Genomic DNA, 16,256 nt, shown 5'->3' with positions numbered 1-16,256 from the left:
CTGTCTCTCCTCAACGTCGGGCCCCGACGACGGTGTGTGTGCAGCTCCTAACCAGAGTCTTCACACAGTCTTCCGACGCTACGCATCACAACGTCGTCCCTGCATATGTGTCCAAAAACCTAAACGTTATTATCGACGGCCACGCCGCATCGGCACACGTGAACACCGGAGCAGACTACTCACTCTTGAGTGTGAGGCTCTCTAGCCGCCTTCGAAAAGCGACGACGCCGTGGGATGCGCCGCAGATACGAACTGCCGGAGGACATATCATTACGCCTGTCGGGTGGTTCACTACTCGAGTCGAAATCCACGGTGAGACGTGCCCTGTCAAGTTCGTCGTTCTGCAAGACTGTGCAAGGGACGTTCTCCTCGGAATGGACTTTCTCTGCGAGTATGGCGCCGTCATCGGTTTCGGAAAAAACCAACTGACGCTACAAAACTCTGCTCCACCACCGGAGGAACACAAAGCGACGTCATCCGCGGTCCGAGTCCTCGCAAACCGCGTAAAATTACCACCGCGGTCGAGTGTTTTTGTACTTATCGGGGTTCATTAAGCTTCATGCGGCGAAGTTCTTTTCAAAAAAAGCCTCCAATTGCTCCTGGAAAGAGGAATAGGCGTCGCAAGAGGAGTAGCTGAACTTCAGGATGGGCGGACTGTGGTACTCGCGACGAACTTTCAAAATGAAACGCAACACCTCATGAAAGGTTCAGCCGTGGGCCACTTCGAGGAACTTCGAAACGCCGTCGAAATTGCCGCGATTACTGACGAAACCTCGCCACCTCAGCAAGACAGTACGTCGCCAGCGCAGCTCGACATTGACCCTAAGCTTTCGGGCCCGGTGGCAAAGGAAGACCTCCACCCATTCCCCCGCATCGACGACACTCGAGACCGGCTGCGCCACTCTCAATATTTCTCATCGATGGACCTAAAGAGCGGCTACTGGCAGATCGAAGTCGACGAACGGGACCGAGAAAGAAACATACTTCGTCACGCCGGATGGACTGCACGAGTTCAAGGTGATGCCCTTCGGACTATGCACGGCGCCAGCGACGTTCCAGCGTGTCATGGACACCGTACTCTCAGGGCTGAAGTGGCAGAGCTATCTCCTCTACCTCGACGGCGTCGTAGTGTTTTCAACTGACTTCGACGAGCACTTGCGACGACTCCGAGCTGTTCTCCAAGTCATACAGAGCACTGGGCTCACCCTCAAGGCGTCAAAGTGACGGATCGCTTATGACGAACTGTGGTTCCTGTGAAGGTCAACGTAAATGGCGGCCACAAATCCAGAGGCGCGACATGCGCAGGGTTTCGGTACAGTGGCTGTAGTTTCGGTTTCGTCTTTCTTTTCTCTGAGTAATGACTTTAAAGTGAGCGGCGCGGCTGTGGCTCGAAGAGAAGGAAGAAAAGGAGACGCGCGAGAGCCGGGAAGAACGTCGGTCGGGCCACCTTTCAATCTGTACTGTAAATAGACGTTTCTTTTTATTTCTCTCTCACTGATGGAGTCCTCTCAGTCATTTTTTTTGACCATCAACAACCGCACACCATCGGCGTTCCCAGTCATCGGGCCCCTGACGCAATCCTAAGAAGAAAACGAATCTTCACTGGCGCAGTCGACAGGATTGCGTCAGCGGGCCCCGCCGGCTGGAACGACTCAGCAGATTCAGCGGACAGCGACTCCATTCAACAAGAAGAGAGGCGGCAAGTTCCTGGGCCTCAGCAGCCGTGTTTAACGAAGAAGACTTGGATCGCCGAGACTTCGCTTCGACGCGGCTTCGAGAAGTGCTGCAGACCCACAGCCCTGCGAAGTGTCTACACGACTCGGACACCGTTATCAGGTCGGACTGTTCCGATCGACAGACTGCGTGTGCTTGCCATAGGGACTTGTCAACCTTTAAGGGTAAGGTGATTATATTGACTAGTGCCCGCCATGGAGCTACGTAGTGGGGAACGGCTTAGGACGGTTACCTCGTTGGATCGGGATGGAGCTAATGATAACGATGTCGACGAGCGAGGTGAACCGTCACCTCAGAGTAGACCAGCGGCGATCGTGGGGACGCACGAGGACGGGGACCGTGGTGGCCGATCGAGTAGCTCACTAATTGAAAGAAAGATTGAGCTAGTAAGAGAAAAAGAACGGCTAGTGCGTCTAGAGCTTGAACTAGAGCGAGTTCGTGCGGAAAACAGACCCAGAACCAGTGGAGGCGGCGCAGAACTCAACCTGAGGGAAGAGGTGCTTAGCTTTTCCAGGCTCATGAAGGGTGTGTTGACACAAATGCCGTCGTCCGAACTGCTCGTACCAAGCTGGTTCGACGGTGTCGAAAATGTCTTTGCGACATATGAGGTGCATGAGCGCCTGAGGGGTTCGCTCGTGCGACCTTATTTTACGGAGCGCATGCGGGCGCTGGTGAATAGGCTGCCTGTCGGCGAAGCGAGTGATTACGGTGCGGTTAAGGAGCGAGTTCTCTTGGAACTCAAACTGTCGCCGGCTGGGTACAGGAGGCTTTTTCTCAAAGCCACTAGAATGGAGAAAGAATCCTGGACTCAGTTTGCGACACGGGTTGAGAGCTGCTTTGAGTATTATGCTCGAAGTCGCTCGATCGACTCTCTTGAGGACTGGCTAGCATTAATGGTTTCTGACCGCATTAGAGATTCCTTGCCTGTCGACATGCAGACCTATGTAACGCTAAATGAGACCGGAAAATGGCTTAAACCAGTAGAGGTGGCTGCGCTGGCTGATCGTTTCGACGAGGGCGAGCGATGCAAAAAGCGAGATCACCCGCCAGCTAAGAGCCGCGCATACAACACAACAGAGGCCACTTCTCTTGAGGAGAAACGCGAGAACCGAAAACAGGGCACTAAACCTAACGCTTCTCCGGTGAAGTGTTTCAGCTGCCAGGGATTGGGACACTTTTATCGTGACTGTCCGCGTAAGACGGCAGATGGAGAACAAAGAAATTACTCCGTGGTGGGCAACATCTCAACAAATTTAACACCATCTCAGCAGAGTATGTTTCAGGACATAAATGTCAATCAGAACGGTACGCGTGCTGAGTTGCGGAGAGTGGAGGTGAAATGCGGACCGAGGATGGTGCAGGCGGTTATCGATTCTGGAGCGGAGATTAGCGTAGTGCGTAAGGGGGTGGCGCCTGAAATGAAGGGGTCGGCCGGGAGGGTGACACTGACTGGGGCGTTCGGGGACAGCGTGAGCGCCGTTCTACGCCATATACCGATTACTCTTCCCACAAGCTACGTTGTGTATGTCCCTCGAGAGGTGCCGCTCTTGTGCGCCGTCACTGAACAATTGGTTAACGGCATAGACATGCTGTTGACGCCCGATGACTACGACAGCCTAAAGTTGGCGTGCGGGAGGGTTGACTTGAAACCGATGGTTTGTGAAGCTGAAGACGCGCTTACTGACAAATGTAATGAAGTCGGAGACGACGGCCATGGCGCACAGCTTCGGTTTCTACAAGGACGACCGGCCCAAGGACAAACCGCGCGTGGTGGCCTTTGTGGACATGAGCCAATAGGTGCTCCAGGTGGTGCTGGTGGCCTTCAACAAGGACCGGCTCAAGATGCTGGCTACCACCGTCGATGGAGTCGGGCCCCACGACTTCGGCATGGTGCTGGTGCGCTACTTCGTCCAGGAGTTCAAGGAGCGCTACATGCTGGTCGTGGCCACCAACTGGCGCGCCCTCATGCGCCTCATCACCGAGTGCGAGAGGCTCAAGAAGCAGATGGGTGCCAACCCGCACGACTGGCCGCTCAACATCAAGTGCTTCAAGAACGACCGGGACGTTGCGGGCAAGATGAAGCGGGAGACCTTCGAGACCATGTGCACCGAGCTGCTAGCGCGAGCCGAGCGCACGATGGCGTGGGCGCTGACGGTGGCCGGGCTGCGGCCGCCGGACGTGGAGTCGGTGAAGCTGGTCGGGGGTGGCATCCGGGCGCTGGCGGTCAAGCAGCTGGTCCGCAAGTTGTTCCAGCGGTAGCCCTCCACGACACTTCACCAGGACAAGGCGGTGATCCGGGGCTGCGCCCTGCAGTGTGCCATGCTGTCACCCATCTTCAAGATGCGAGACTTTGCGGCGGAGGACGCCCAGCTCTACCCTATCGAGCTGTGCTACGACCCGGGCAAGGGAGAGGAAAGTCGGGCAGAGGTGTTTCCCCGCTGGCACCAGCTGCCCTTCAGCAAGATGCTCACCACCTACCGAAGCAAGCCCTCAAACTTCGAGGCCAAGTACCCGCAGGAGGCGGCGGTGACCCACGCGGACCTGCAGCCGGGCAGCTTCACGGTGAACAAGGTTGTCTCCGCGTCCGGGGGCGAGGCGTTTGGGATCAAGAAGAAAGTGCGTCACAGCCTGCGGGGCATCTTCTCGGTGGTGTCCGCCTCGGCCGTGGACCGCAAGCCCGACGGCCGACAGGCAAGTGCTGGGCGTGCAAGCGATGGCTACCTAGCGGTGGCGGGGGCGGCTACTGGCGAAGAGGCACCCCCGACCCAGGGTGGAGACCCCGACAAAGTGGACGAGGGCTAACCTGTCAAGGAGGAGGATTGGCCCAGCCCAAAAGAGAAACAAGCCAAGGCCACAGAGCTCCCGGTTGGGGGCGGGGGGCCGCAGCTGAGAGCCTTCGAGATGGACCAGCTTGTGGAGTACGAGGTCCACATGGTCCACACGGACCGCATAGAGAAGGAGCGACTGCTTTGTCAAGCAATGGTTTTTGGTTCGGCGCATGCGCGAACCGAAGTTTTGGTGTGTCTTTTTAAATTGATTTTATACTTTAAGTTGGTGAGATTTTTTTTGTTGTTGGTGTGACTGAACGGGCAGTTGCGGGTTTCGGGAAAATAGCCTGGTTTAGAGAGAGCACATTTTCCGCATACGCCTTTGCAGATTTTTTAGATGCAGGTTTTAGTTCATATTATGCAAGCCTTAAGGCACTTTTGGTAGTAACGGGGTGTTTAGAGCCTTGGCGGGCACATTCAAAATCACCTTACAAGAGCGACCAGTGTATGACGGGCGGACATTTTGTTTTTGTGTGTGATAATTTTGTGACATTGAGGCCCCAAAATTATACTTGTTGGGGAGGTGTGAAGGTCAACGTAAATGACGGCCACAAATCCAGAGGCGCGACATGCGCAGGGTTTCGGTACAGTGGCTGTAGTTTCGGTTTCGTCTTTCTTTTCTCTGAGTAATGACTTTAAAGTGAGCGGCGCGGCTGTGGCTCGAAGAGAAGGAAGAAAAGGAGACGCGCGAGAGCCGGGAAGAACGTCGGTCGGGCCACCTTTCAATCTGTACTGTAAATAGACGTTTCTTTTTATTTCTCTCTCACTGATGGAGTCCTCTCAGTCATTTTTTTTGACCATCAACAACCGCACACCATCAGCGTTCCCAGTCATCGGGTCCCTGACGCAATCCTAAGAAGAAAACGAACCTTCACTGTTCCTAGGCCACATGGTTAGCAACGATGGCGTTCGCCCGCACCCAGAGGAGACTTGCGCCGTTGCGGCATTTCCAGCGCCGAAAAGCAAGAAGGCCGTGCGAAGATTCCTTGAACTTTATGCTTACTATTGACGCTTCGTTCGGGATTTCGCAAGGATTTCCGCACCGCTCACATATCTCACGAAGGACGCCGAGAAGTTCGAATGGGCCGAGGAGAAGCAGCAGCAGGCATTCGACGATCTGAAGCGAAGACTCCAGATTCCTCCTGTCGTTAAACACTTCGATCAGGATGCGGAAACCGAGATTCACACGGACGCTAATAATGCGGGACTTGGAGCGGTACTGGTTTGAGTGCAAGAAGGCACCGAGCGAGTCATCGCCTACTCAAGTCAGACGCTGTCCAAATAGGAGAGGAATTACTCCACGACTGAAAAGGAATGTCTTGCGGTCGTCTGGGCAATCACGAAGTTCCGCCCGTACTTGTACGGCAGCCCGTTCAGCGTAATAACAACCACCACTCGCTCTGCTGGCTGGCGAACCTCAAGGACCCTTCAGGACGCCTCGCTCGATGGAGTCTCCGACTACAAGAGTTCAATACGACTGTAGTCTACAAGTCAGGCCACAAGCACAGTGACGCCGACTGCTTGTCCAGGGCACCTGTCGAAACACCTTCCGGCAGCAGCGTGCGACAATGACGACGAGTGCTTCCCAGGAACAGTGCACCACCGACGACCTGGCACGAAGTGAACGAAACGATCCTGAGCCGCGCGCCGTGATTCAGCACCTGGAAGGGCGAGGGAGTACCGTGCCCCGTGTTTTCTCATGAACCCTGCCGACCTTCGCCATTCGACAAGGTGTACTCTACAAAGAGAACTTTGGGGACAGCAACTCGCCGTGGATGCTGGTTATCCCGGCCGACCTTCGAGAAGAGGTCTTTCAAGCATGTCACGACGACCCGACGTCCGGACACCTTGGTTACAGCAGGACACTGGCCCGCATTCGTGAAAAGTATTACTGGCCCCAATCTCCCCAAAACCGTCTACCTCTACCCCCGATCCTGCCTCGAGTGCCAGCGACGCAAGAAACCGCCAACGAAGCCGGCAGGTCTCCTGCTGCCAATTCCTCCCCCAACTGCACCGTTCCAGCAGATCGGAATGGATCTATTTGGTCCTCTTCCGCCGTTGACCCTGGGAAACCGGTGCATAATCGTCGTCACAGATTATCTCGCGCGGTACGCAGAAACGAAAGCCCCTTCTTCAGGGGCTGCTCTTGAAGACGTCAAGTTTTTCATTGAGTCCATCGTACTCCGGCACGGCGCTCCCGAAGTTCTGATTACAGATCGCGGATCATCGCTCATGGCACAGCGGACCCAAGGAATCCTCCGGCTCAGTCACACCAGACATCGTCGTACCACTGCGTACCACCCGCAGACCAACGGACTGATGGAGCGGCTCAACAAGACAATTGCCGACATGATCTCCATGTACGTCGACGTGGAGCACAACTCATGGGACGAGGTGTTGCCATACGTCACATTTGCCTACAACACGGCCTTGCAGGAGACCACCGGGGTGACGCCTTTTCAACTCGTTCATGGTCGCAAAGTAACGACAATGCTAGACGCGATGTTACCCCATGAACCGGCTGTCGACGGAAGCGACGACGCCCAGGTGGTTGCTCAACGGGCAGAAGAAGTCCGTCGGGACGTCCACTTCCAGCCCACAGACTGAGTATGGGTCTGGACACCGATTCGCCACCGTAGTTTCAATGAGATCTCCTAAAACGGTATTGCAAACCGTACAAGGTACTTCGTCGACTTGGAGATCTGAACTACGAGGTGATGCCCGACGGAACAAGAACATCATCACGCCGCCGACCACGACTTGAAGTCGTCCACGTCGTGCATCTGAAGCCGTACTACGCTCGATATGGCCGTGAACCTTATGTGCTCCAAACGACTTTTTAGTTTATCGTTCTTTTTTATTTTGTTTTGTTTTATGTTGCATCGAGGCGATGCACTTTTAAAGGGGGAGTAATGCCGCGCGCACAGCTGGCCAAGTAGGCAGCACGGGCGTGGCCTAAGTGCAATAAAGAAAAAAACAAAGCACGCGCGTGGCCTAACGGTTATCGTGCCTACCTCACACGCGAAAAGCCAGGGTTCGATTCGTAGGAGCTATGTGTCTTTTGTTTTTCTTTGCAATTTAGTGTACTGGTGAATTCGAGAATCCCGGTGCTTGTTCGAGGTCCGAATGTTCTACGCGTCGAACTCTCTGCGCCCATTAGTCCAGAAGCCCACGCGTGTACATAAAGGGCTTCGCCTAGCGAGCCAGAGTGGGCCTCGCCACCAGCGTTCGAGTCTGCTCTTACGACCACATTTCAAAATGTCGTTAAATGCACTATGCAACTCTTGGCATTGCTGAACAACGGGGCACTGGGAAAAGCGCTGAGGTTGCTGGTAGTCGTGTAAATCGCGATGGTAAGACATTTTTTATTTAAGCATTGCGGAAAGTGACAGTCGTTCTTGCAGGAGAACCCACGTGCATGCGCCGTTGTTCCTTTCCCCTTGGTGGAAATGTTGTAGTGAAAACGGCAACACAAGGCAAAAAACCTGCAACTCACAACGGTCGGAAAAATAAACACAAGGTTCTAAATATATGTAGGAGCATGTTGGTAAAAGTAAGCACGGACAGGAAACAATAAGTCGGAAAATATTTACTGTTCTTTTTTTTTGCATTTATTTCTGTTGCAGTCGATTTTTACGTTTTTAGCTTAGACACATTTAATACCATATTTGGAATTATAATAAAAATATAACACTGGGAGTATTTTTGCTTAGCCTAATTGCTACAATAGAATTTGCAGGTGTATAATATGGGTTTAGATAGTATAAGATATTAAACGTGTTAGCAGAGTCAAATTTCCTAGTGTTAGAGACATTACATTAGAGAATAAATATCCTCTAATGTATACGCACTGGAGTTCGAGTCGCAACCGTGAAGGAGATCCGCTCGTTTTAATCATCAAAAGCGCTTGAAATCGTATTGAAAATTTAAGCAATCGCGTTCGCAACCGATCTGCGAACGTGGTCCAAGCGCGAATGTGAATGCCGCTTTAGGCTTTCTTGTCGAAGAGGTGTTAATCTGACGCGCATGCTAAGCACGCGGCAAAGGAGGAGGGAGAGTCCGCGCGCAGGGGGTGCGTCTATTAGTCTGAACACCGCCGCGGCCGCTCTGCCGCTAGGATCGCTACGGACTTGCCAGCGTGGGCTGTACCGCTTGGTGGCCGCTCAAGCATTCTACCTCATATCGCTAGCCGCTGTACATGCTGTACATACAGATGAGTGAACCGTACGTGATCAAATGAATCGAAGTCTGTGAAGTCGCCCAAAGACAAATTCGTTGTCAACAGCGCCCAGTCAACAGTGCTCTATTCAGCATGAAGGCCTAGTTTATTCAAGTCGTGGCTGAGAGCGCTGCACATGCGAGAAGTCACACGTTTTTTAAATGATTTTGTAATACTTTTTTTAAGCCTAAAAAAAAGTGGTTAATGCTTTTTTTATGAAAACCACTTAAATACATATTTCTGAGGACACTCTACAACTTTGTTATTGGAACTTTTGCTCTAAATTGAATATTTTAAAAGTTAATTAATCTTAATAATTAATCAATTGGGCACAAGGCAAAAGAAAAAAGATTAGTTGACTTGCTCCAAGCAATGTACACACTTATTCGTGCGGTTTCATCTACCAAAAATTCTTCAAAATATTTTTAAACCTTGGCTCAAGTTACGTGGAATTTACGCTTGAAGGTGTACATATGTACACCTGCCGGCAATATGAAGGTGAACACCTTACCTGGATTCTTGCCTGTTTTACGGCTCCCTAAAGCTATATTAGCTCTCAACGTCTCAAATGGTACGTGGCCAAGGGTCTAAACTTTGCGTTCTAGCCCTCTTCTGGAACAGATCTTGTTCCAAAACTTTAAGGAGCGTCAAAAACAAGAAGAGGGCAGTTCACCTTCATATCGCTCACGGGTGTACATGGTGACCGAGATTTGCGGACATCATGTAACCCTGTTTACTTTTAAGTCACGCTTGAAAAAGGAGGGTCCCCCTCCGAAATGTCCGATCCAAGCCTCAGTGCCTCAATCGACATATATATGTATATATATTTACATTCCTATATTTATTTTGGGTTTCAGCGAGTTTGTAAAACTTTGATTCTTTGATTCATTGGATGAAGTACGGTTCAATCATCTGTCGCGGCGTACTCTACGCGGCGTGCTTGACGCGGCGTATTTGACACGGCGTACTTGACACGGCGTACTGATGCGGCGTACCGTACTTGATCGAATGAACCAAGGCCTACGAAGCCGCCCAAAATAAAAAAATCCCGGCTTCGCTAAAGATTTTGCTTTTCGGTGGCTTCGTAACTGATTCATTCGATCAAGTATAGTATAGGGTGCATCCATCTTGTAGCTCGCTCCTTGTTCGACGTTTCGTGATTTCATAACGCACAAAAAGATTACCCCCATTGTCTTGTAGATGGATAATCGCACTGGGTAGAAATTCCTCTCTTGGCTCCTCGGGATGCGGATCACATGACAATAATGTCGCGCTTTTGCGGGGAGCTGCGCTGACGTTGACATCTCAGGGGGATGGGGGAGCTTCTGCTCGGACTGCACAAACGATCCCCGCCTTGGTGTTGCGGCTTGCGCTGTGGTGGCGCAGGTCATCCGAGGCACCCGAAGGTGTCTTCGATATTCATCAATTCCGTCCTCCAGCCGCTTCCCGTACAACTGGTTTTTGGTTTCACGTTCTTCGTGTTACATCCCCCTAATAGAGAAGCATCTTTCTTTTATTTTGTATAATTTATTTTGGTGCTTGCATCGCAACTACTGGTTTAGGTGGCTCGGGACTCGTCAAGTTGTTTTTCACAGATGTTTTCTCTTGTCACATTTATCAACATTGTTTTTTCTCGAAGAGAAAGGTACTATTAGTTTAGCAGGAAGCAGCTCGTCGTCCTCGGCAACTAACTGCGCTTCTGCCATAATCACGTATCCCCCCCCCCCCTTCCATGGACGCCTCCATATTTCTGCTCTCTTCAAGGCGCACCGAACCCCGTTGTTGAGAGGGCGATCGCTAAAAGCGTCTCATGACATTGACATCCCTCTCGGCTCCCCGCCGTTTGTGTGAATGCTCGAGTCCGGGAGGTAATCCCGCTGGTTTCGCCGATCATTGACGTCACGCACATCACGCCCCGAAAAGCATCTGTCACCAGTCCTTACACACCACTCACCACATCAACGATTCGAACATCACAACGATTCGAACAAGGAGTGATGATGTTTCGATCCGAAACATCACCACTCCTTACAGAGTGGTGAGGTCTTCGAATCGATCATTAACACACCGTTCAGTCTGACCGACCAACACCACCTAGACTGAAAGCCCTCTCCAGTACCTCCTCTCCACATCAGCGTGATGTCAACTGATTTGTCCGGCTTCTCCTGTCATCTCGACTCGGCTCGACCAAGCCGAGCCGATCCGCCGGGCAAGCTCTAGCATGTTCGCCCAGACTGTTCGCCCGTCGTCAGTTGTTAAATTCGTCGAATACGCAGTCGTCAAAGGTAGAAGGCATTTAATACGTAAACAGAACTTAGAAGGTCAAGATCGTTGCGTGTTTCGCGGGGGTTCGTCGCGGTCTTTCCTTTAGTGAGCTCTCGTGCTCAGCAGTATTCTAACACTTTACCTTAAACAGCCAAGAATCGGTGGACAAGCTTGTTCCTTTGAGTAAAACTCTACGAGTTAGAATGGTATAGATGAGTAAAACTCTACGAGTTAGAATGGTATAGATTACATAAGGCTGAACAGTAGCGTAGTTGACAAAACAAATTACCATCTGCAAGTCCAACAAAACAAGGCCTAATCAAAACCGTTTCCTACTTATCCTGAGCTCAAATTGCTTTCTGTGCAGGTACCCAGGGGCACACCGTTTTTTGCAAGCTTCTTCCACATCACAGTACACATAAGAACACACAATGTAACGTACGGATTATTTGTGGTTTAGTCAGAAATCACTTCAAACTGAAAAATGAATTCGACGGAACGCGCTACGCCATAGTCTCCGCCACTACTGCAGAACGATTGTAAAATAGTGGAGATGTCAGACGGCAGTGGGCCACGGCGTGATATCGTAGCGTGAGCGGAGAGGCCTGACAGTGTAGGCGGCAGGGATGGGCAAAATACATGCAAATATGTATCGCAATACAAATACAAAATACTTCGTCAAAATTTTAATTACAAATCTAACTACATTTCCAAAAAAGCATCTAAGTACAAGATACAAATACAACCACATGTATTCGGTCTCCTCCAAATACTTCTCCAAATGCATTCCTCAAAATTTGCGTCAGAGACTTCAGGGCACCTGCAACGGGTTTCTGGGTATCTCATTTTAATTCTGCATCGCACGCTCGGGAGTTAGTGTGCGAAGCTCTAGTAATGTAATGAAAATATAATCACAAAAAAATGTAATCAGCTTGGACGTAATAGGTGAAAGAAGTACAGAGCTTCAAGCAGCTTTTTTTGTCGATTACATTTTGGTATAGACCAACAAAGGACCGAGACGACCAAGACGCGCAGCACTAGCCAGAGAATTTTTTATTGTTGCAAGTCGCACCAGTTACGAAAATCTGGACGACCCGCGCATTTAGAATGTTCCAGGCAAAAATATGAATGGAAATCAGGCTGGAAAGCATCACAAGTTGTCACAAGCACTTATTTAGCCAGTCTGCCTGTGAACGTCGATTTCGTCACCATTCTTGCTCTGGACTAGCACCGTAATCACAAAGGCACTAAACGCTTGTGTTGGATTGAGAGACTGCTTTCGGTGCAGAAAGCAGTTTTCTTCCTGCTCTGGACAGTGCCTTTAAAGTAAAGCCAGAGGAGAAAAAAAAAGCCTCATGGCCGAATAAAGGATGGAGATATATCTTACAACCACAAGCATAAAAACAAGATGTATTTTCGCCCACAAAATTGTATTTAATTACAATTGTATTTGAAATACCCACGTTTTAGTATTTAAATACGCACGTCAAATACATTACCCAATTTGTAATTAAATACAAATGCAAAATACACAAAGTATTTGAAATACGTATTTCAAATACTTGTATTTGAAATACTGCCCATCTCTGGTAGGCGGTATTGGTCCGACGCAGCTTGTGCCACATGCTTGGATCCAGGGCATCACACCCGCTGTACAAGGGACGGACGGTCACGCGTCGTGTTTGTGGCACGTGCCAAAAGTCAAGTTCCTTTTTTTTTTTGCTTTTGAGTTCTTGTGTTAGTAACGAGTCAGCGCTTAAGCATGCCCTATATGTTTCTTTTCTGTGTTTTCGTTCTTGTGCAAGATCGAGGCCGGACAAGCCACTAGAATTCCCAATGCACTGTCGTATCAAAAGATACTGCGCCTGTTAAGGCTTAAAGGACCAGAATAAGAAGTCTGTTGCCGAATTCATTGCCGATGAACGTCCCTAGTAGTGTAGCGATTACTCTTTTTTTGTTCACAAACGAGCGATTCAAGGCGAAGCTTTGTTTCTTGGTCTAAGGGATCTCGTGAATTTTGTGTTAAGGGCAAATGCTAACCCAAAACATGGCTTGGGTTGGACGCATGCGCACTGGTGAGCCCCTATGTTTTACTGGCTTTCTATTCCAAAAAATCTCTATTCCCGCCATCTCAGCGATTAACAACGGGCAGTGCACGAATGCGTCTCGAAGCATTGATTGTCACGAGCCCAAACCGAATGCTCACGCAGTGCCCACGTCCACTGTATGAAGCGCTTTTAAATGTCGCCACCGCGGGGACAGCACAGCTGATATTGTGGGCGAAAGGTGCCGTCCGCATTATCCATATATGGAGCAAAGTGTAACAATAGTAGGCGTGACGACGAAATGTTCTTTTGGTGTCTAAGTCAATAGAAAATCTCAGTTAATGAACGTCACCATGAATAGGGGCAAGCAACCGCGTTGCCACGGCATCGCCATGGCAACGCGGTTTTTGGCCCCAATGTCACATGACGGCGTCCACTAAAGCGGTGTCGAACAGGTGAAATTCGGAGCCCAACACTTGCCTGACCAGCAGGAAGTCGCCGTATGCCAAACGCGCTAGATGCCACTCCGGCAACGTTGTTTAAAACGGGTCGTCATAATATGGCTTTGGAAAGCGAGCATATCAAGACACACCAACGTTGAAAATGACACCCGGTTACAAATGCCGTATAGCAGCTCGGCTCCCAGCACGCGTTCGTTCCCTACGATCATACCGTGACTGCGCGTGTATATCAAAACTTATTTAGGAGCACCGATCATACCGAAAAACGGCCACCACAGCGGGCAGACGAAGCAGACCACAAGCACGGAAGGACGTAGCCTAAGCCTAACGCAGCCGACAGAGCCGACAGAGCGGACCGAGCGGCGACCAGACGATGAGAGCAGCTTCGGTGCAAAAGGCCCAGTCTGGGAAATGCAATCTGCAAAAGGCAGTCTGCAAAGGGCAGGCTGCAGAAGGAAGTCTGCAAAAGGCAGTCTGCAAAAGGCAATCTGGGATGTCATGCCAGGACCCGGCAAGCCGGGTCCTGGGGTATTTAAACGTCCTTGGGGTTGACACTTCAACCATCTTGGTTACCTAAAATCACTCTTGCCAGTTATACAGAGCTTTATATAAAAACGCAGCAAACGGTTTTACGTCTTCCACAAGTGTGAAAACCGCCAGTGACAAATATATATAATACTGCCCGAGCTACCTTACACCGAACGCCTAATATCTCAGTAAGTCGTCCGTTTGAATCCTGAAGACCGCCGATTGCGCCGGCTTACAGTAAGCACTATAATGGCGGCGCCCAAGGAAAATCCTTTCAATGGAGTGCCGGTGCTCTTAGCGTCCCCCTTTTTTTTTTTTTTTTTAGAGGAACCACTAAAGCGCGCTAACTTAAGCCTCGAAACTCCCTCCTCGTTTTGTTCCCGTAAACCCAGGGGAGGTGGCGGCGCCCCAAAATAGGGGACGACCCCGCGTGTAGTTGCGCGTTTTCATTTCCGTCGTATTTGTCGGAAGATTAGGCTTACAGATTTCTTCGATTACACTTCAGATTCACCGCACCAGTCGTTATTCTGAATCGCTCAAACGACGTTCCGGGGACACGAATCCAAATGAATCCCATGTATTGAAAAAAGTCGAAGTAGCATATCCCCTTTAACTCAGCGTTCTCTATACCTTATACGCGTATGTATTTCCAGGCTTCGCCGAAGCCAAGCCCACATGAAGCCCGGGCGCAGACCTCGTTATTAAAGTTTAATCAGTTTGTAAATCGCGTAATTAAATTTTAAACATTAGTTCTATATTATATCTGTTTTTTTTTTTAAATATATATTTTACGTCGTTTGCTTTGGCCTCGCGCATTAAAATGAATCACCGTATCTTTGCTTGGATAGTTATTTGTTTTAAGCCTTGAGACGAAGAGAGAAGACGATATCACAAGAAAGACATACATGGAGGTACTCATTAACGTTTCACTAAAAGAAGGCAATGCCGAGTTTATTGAAACTGCTTTGAGGGTTCTTTTAAAGGATGGCGCGATTTCTTTATTGTTTTTTTTTCTTTATAGCCTCTTTTTTCTTTATAGCCTCTTTTAATTACGGCTTTTGCCCCTTCGTTAAAGACCCAGTTTCGGCCGCGTCTATTGGTTTTGCGGTTAGCTGATTTCCTGCTCTCCGTTTTCTTTAGACGGAAAAGCTTCGTTTCTATCACTGAGCTTCTTTTTTCGCCAACTCTCTCTCCTCTCCTCACTCACTAACCCACTCACTCAAACAGTTGCATCCTCTTTCATCTTTCGGTCTCGGGAGATTGTCTTCATAAAGAACCAGGTACTCTTTTATTTAAGACTCATTCCGCATATTTTGCGTTTTGTTTTAATTCGCTCGCTTTTTACTTCTTCTTTTTTTTTGTTGTTACTTTTTTGTTTGAGCGATTAGATTGTTTTATTCTTATTTTCTAGATCTTTGTTTGTGAATATAGCTGTTTGCGTTTAATTTTTTTTTGTATTATTTTGGTTTTCTAATCACAGGCGTCGGATTCCGATTTGATTTTTATTGCGATTTTAGTTTAGTTTTTTTATAAGTCTTGTCTGAGTTTCTTTTCTTATTATTTTATTACAATTTAGGTTTATTAGTTTTATAAAGAGGCTTGTGGCAATGGCACACCGTCATATGCGGAGTCGATTTGTGTGCTGTGGCGAATAGTTTATTTTTCGCCAAAAATAGTCTGCCTCTTAGCATATATCTTTGTCTCTAAAAAAAACATAAAAAGAAAACTACAAGACAGGGATACAAAAACGAATATATATGGTGTTTAGCTCGGAAGAATTGCTGAGCGCTTCAAAAGGACGGCTGCGAAACAAAGGAAAGAAAAAAAGAAGGAGATGAGTATACGAGCAGTTTTCCACGTATCCAGTTACCTTCTACGAGCTTTTAAGTCCGCCTCATTAGGAAGGAAACCTTATACACGCCCCCTTGTGCGTGATAACGGTGCCTCGTGTCTTTCCCGCACGCGTCTGTGCGAAAGGTTGAATACTTTTTGTTTTTTTCTTTCACCCTTATAACCGGCATTAACTTAGTCGATACACGAAAAGAAGCAGATAAAGTCGGAGCGAGGCAATGGACTTTTTCTTACGAAGCACAAAGTATAACTTACTAGGTATCGAGTGACGCGGCTGGCGGTAGTAGCCGTCACCGCACGACGGGTCTGCACATGCGTCGTGGGA

The 16,256-nt window shown here is 49.4% G+C and overlaps 1 pseudogene; it reads left to right on the top strand.

Annotated features, from left to right (window-relative positions):
• The first annotated feature begins 2,666 nt into the window (after window positions 1-2,666).
• LOC121837680 overlaps window positions 2,667-16,256 on the top strand; it is a 28,365-nt pseudogene continuing 14,775 nt past the window's right edge.

This window comes from Ixodes scapularis, unplaced genomic scaffold (assembly GCF_016920785.2).
Source record: "Ixodes scapularis isolate PalLabHiFi unplaced genomic scaffold, ASM1692078v2 PGA_scaffold0__279_contigs__length_252992795, whole genome shotgun sequence".
In the NCBI taxonomy this organism is placed as follows: Eukaryota; Metazoa; Arthropoda; class Arachnida; order Ixodida; family Ixodidae; genus Ixodes; species Ixodes scapularis.
The sequence above is the reverse complement of the archived record's forward strand: the minus strand, read 5'-3'. Positions and strand labels throughout refer to the sequence as shown.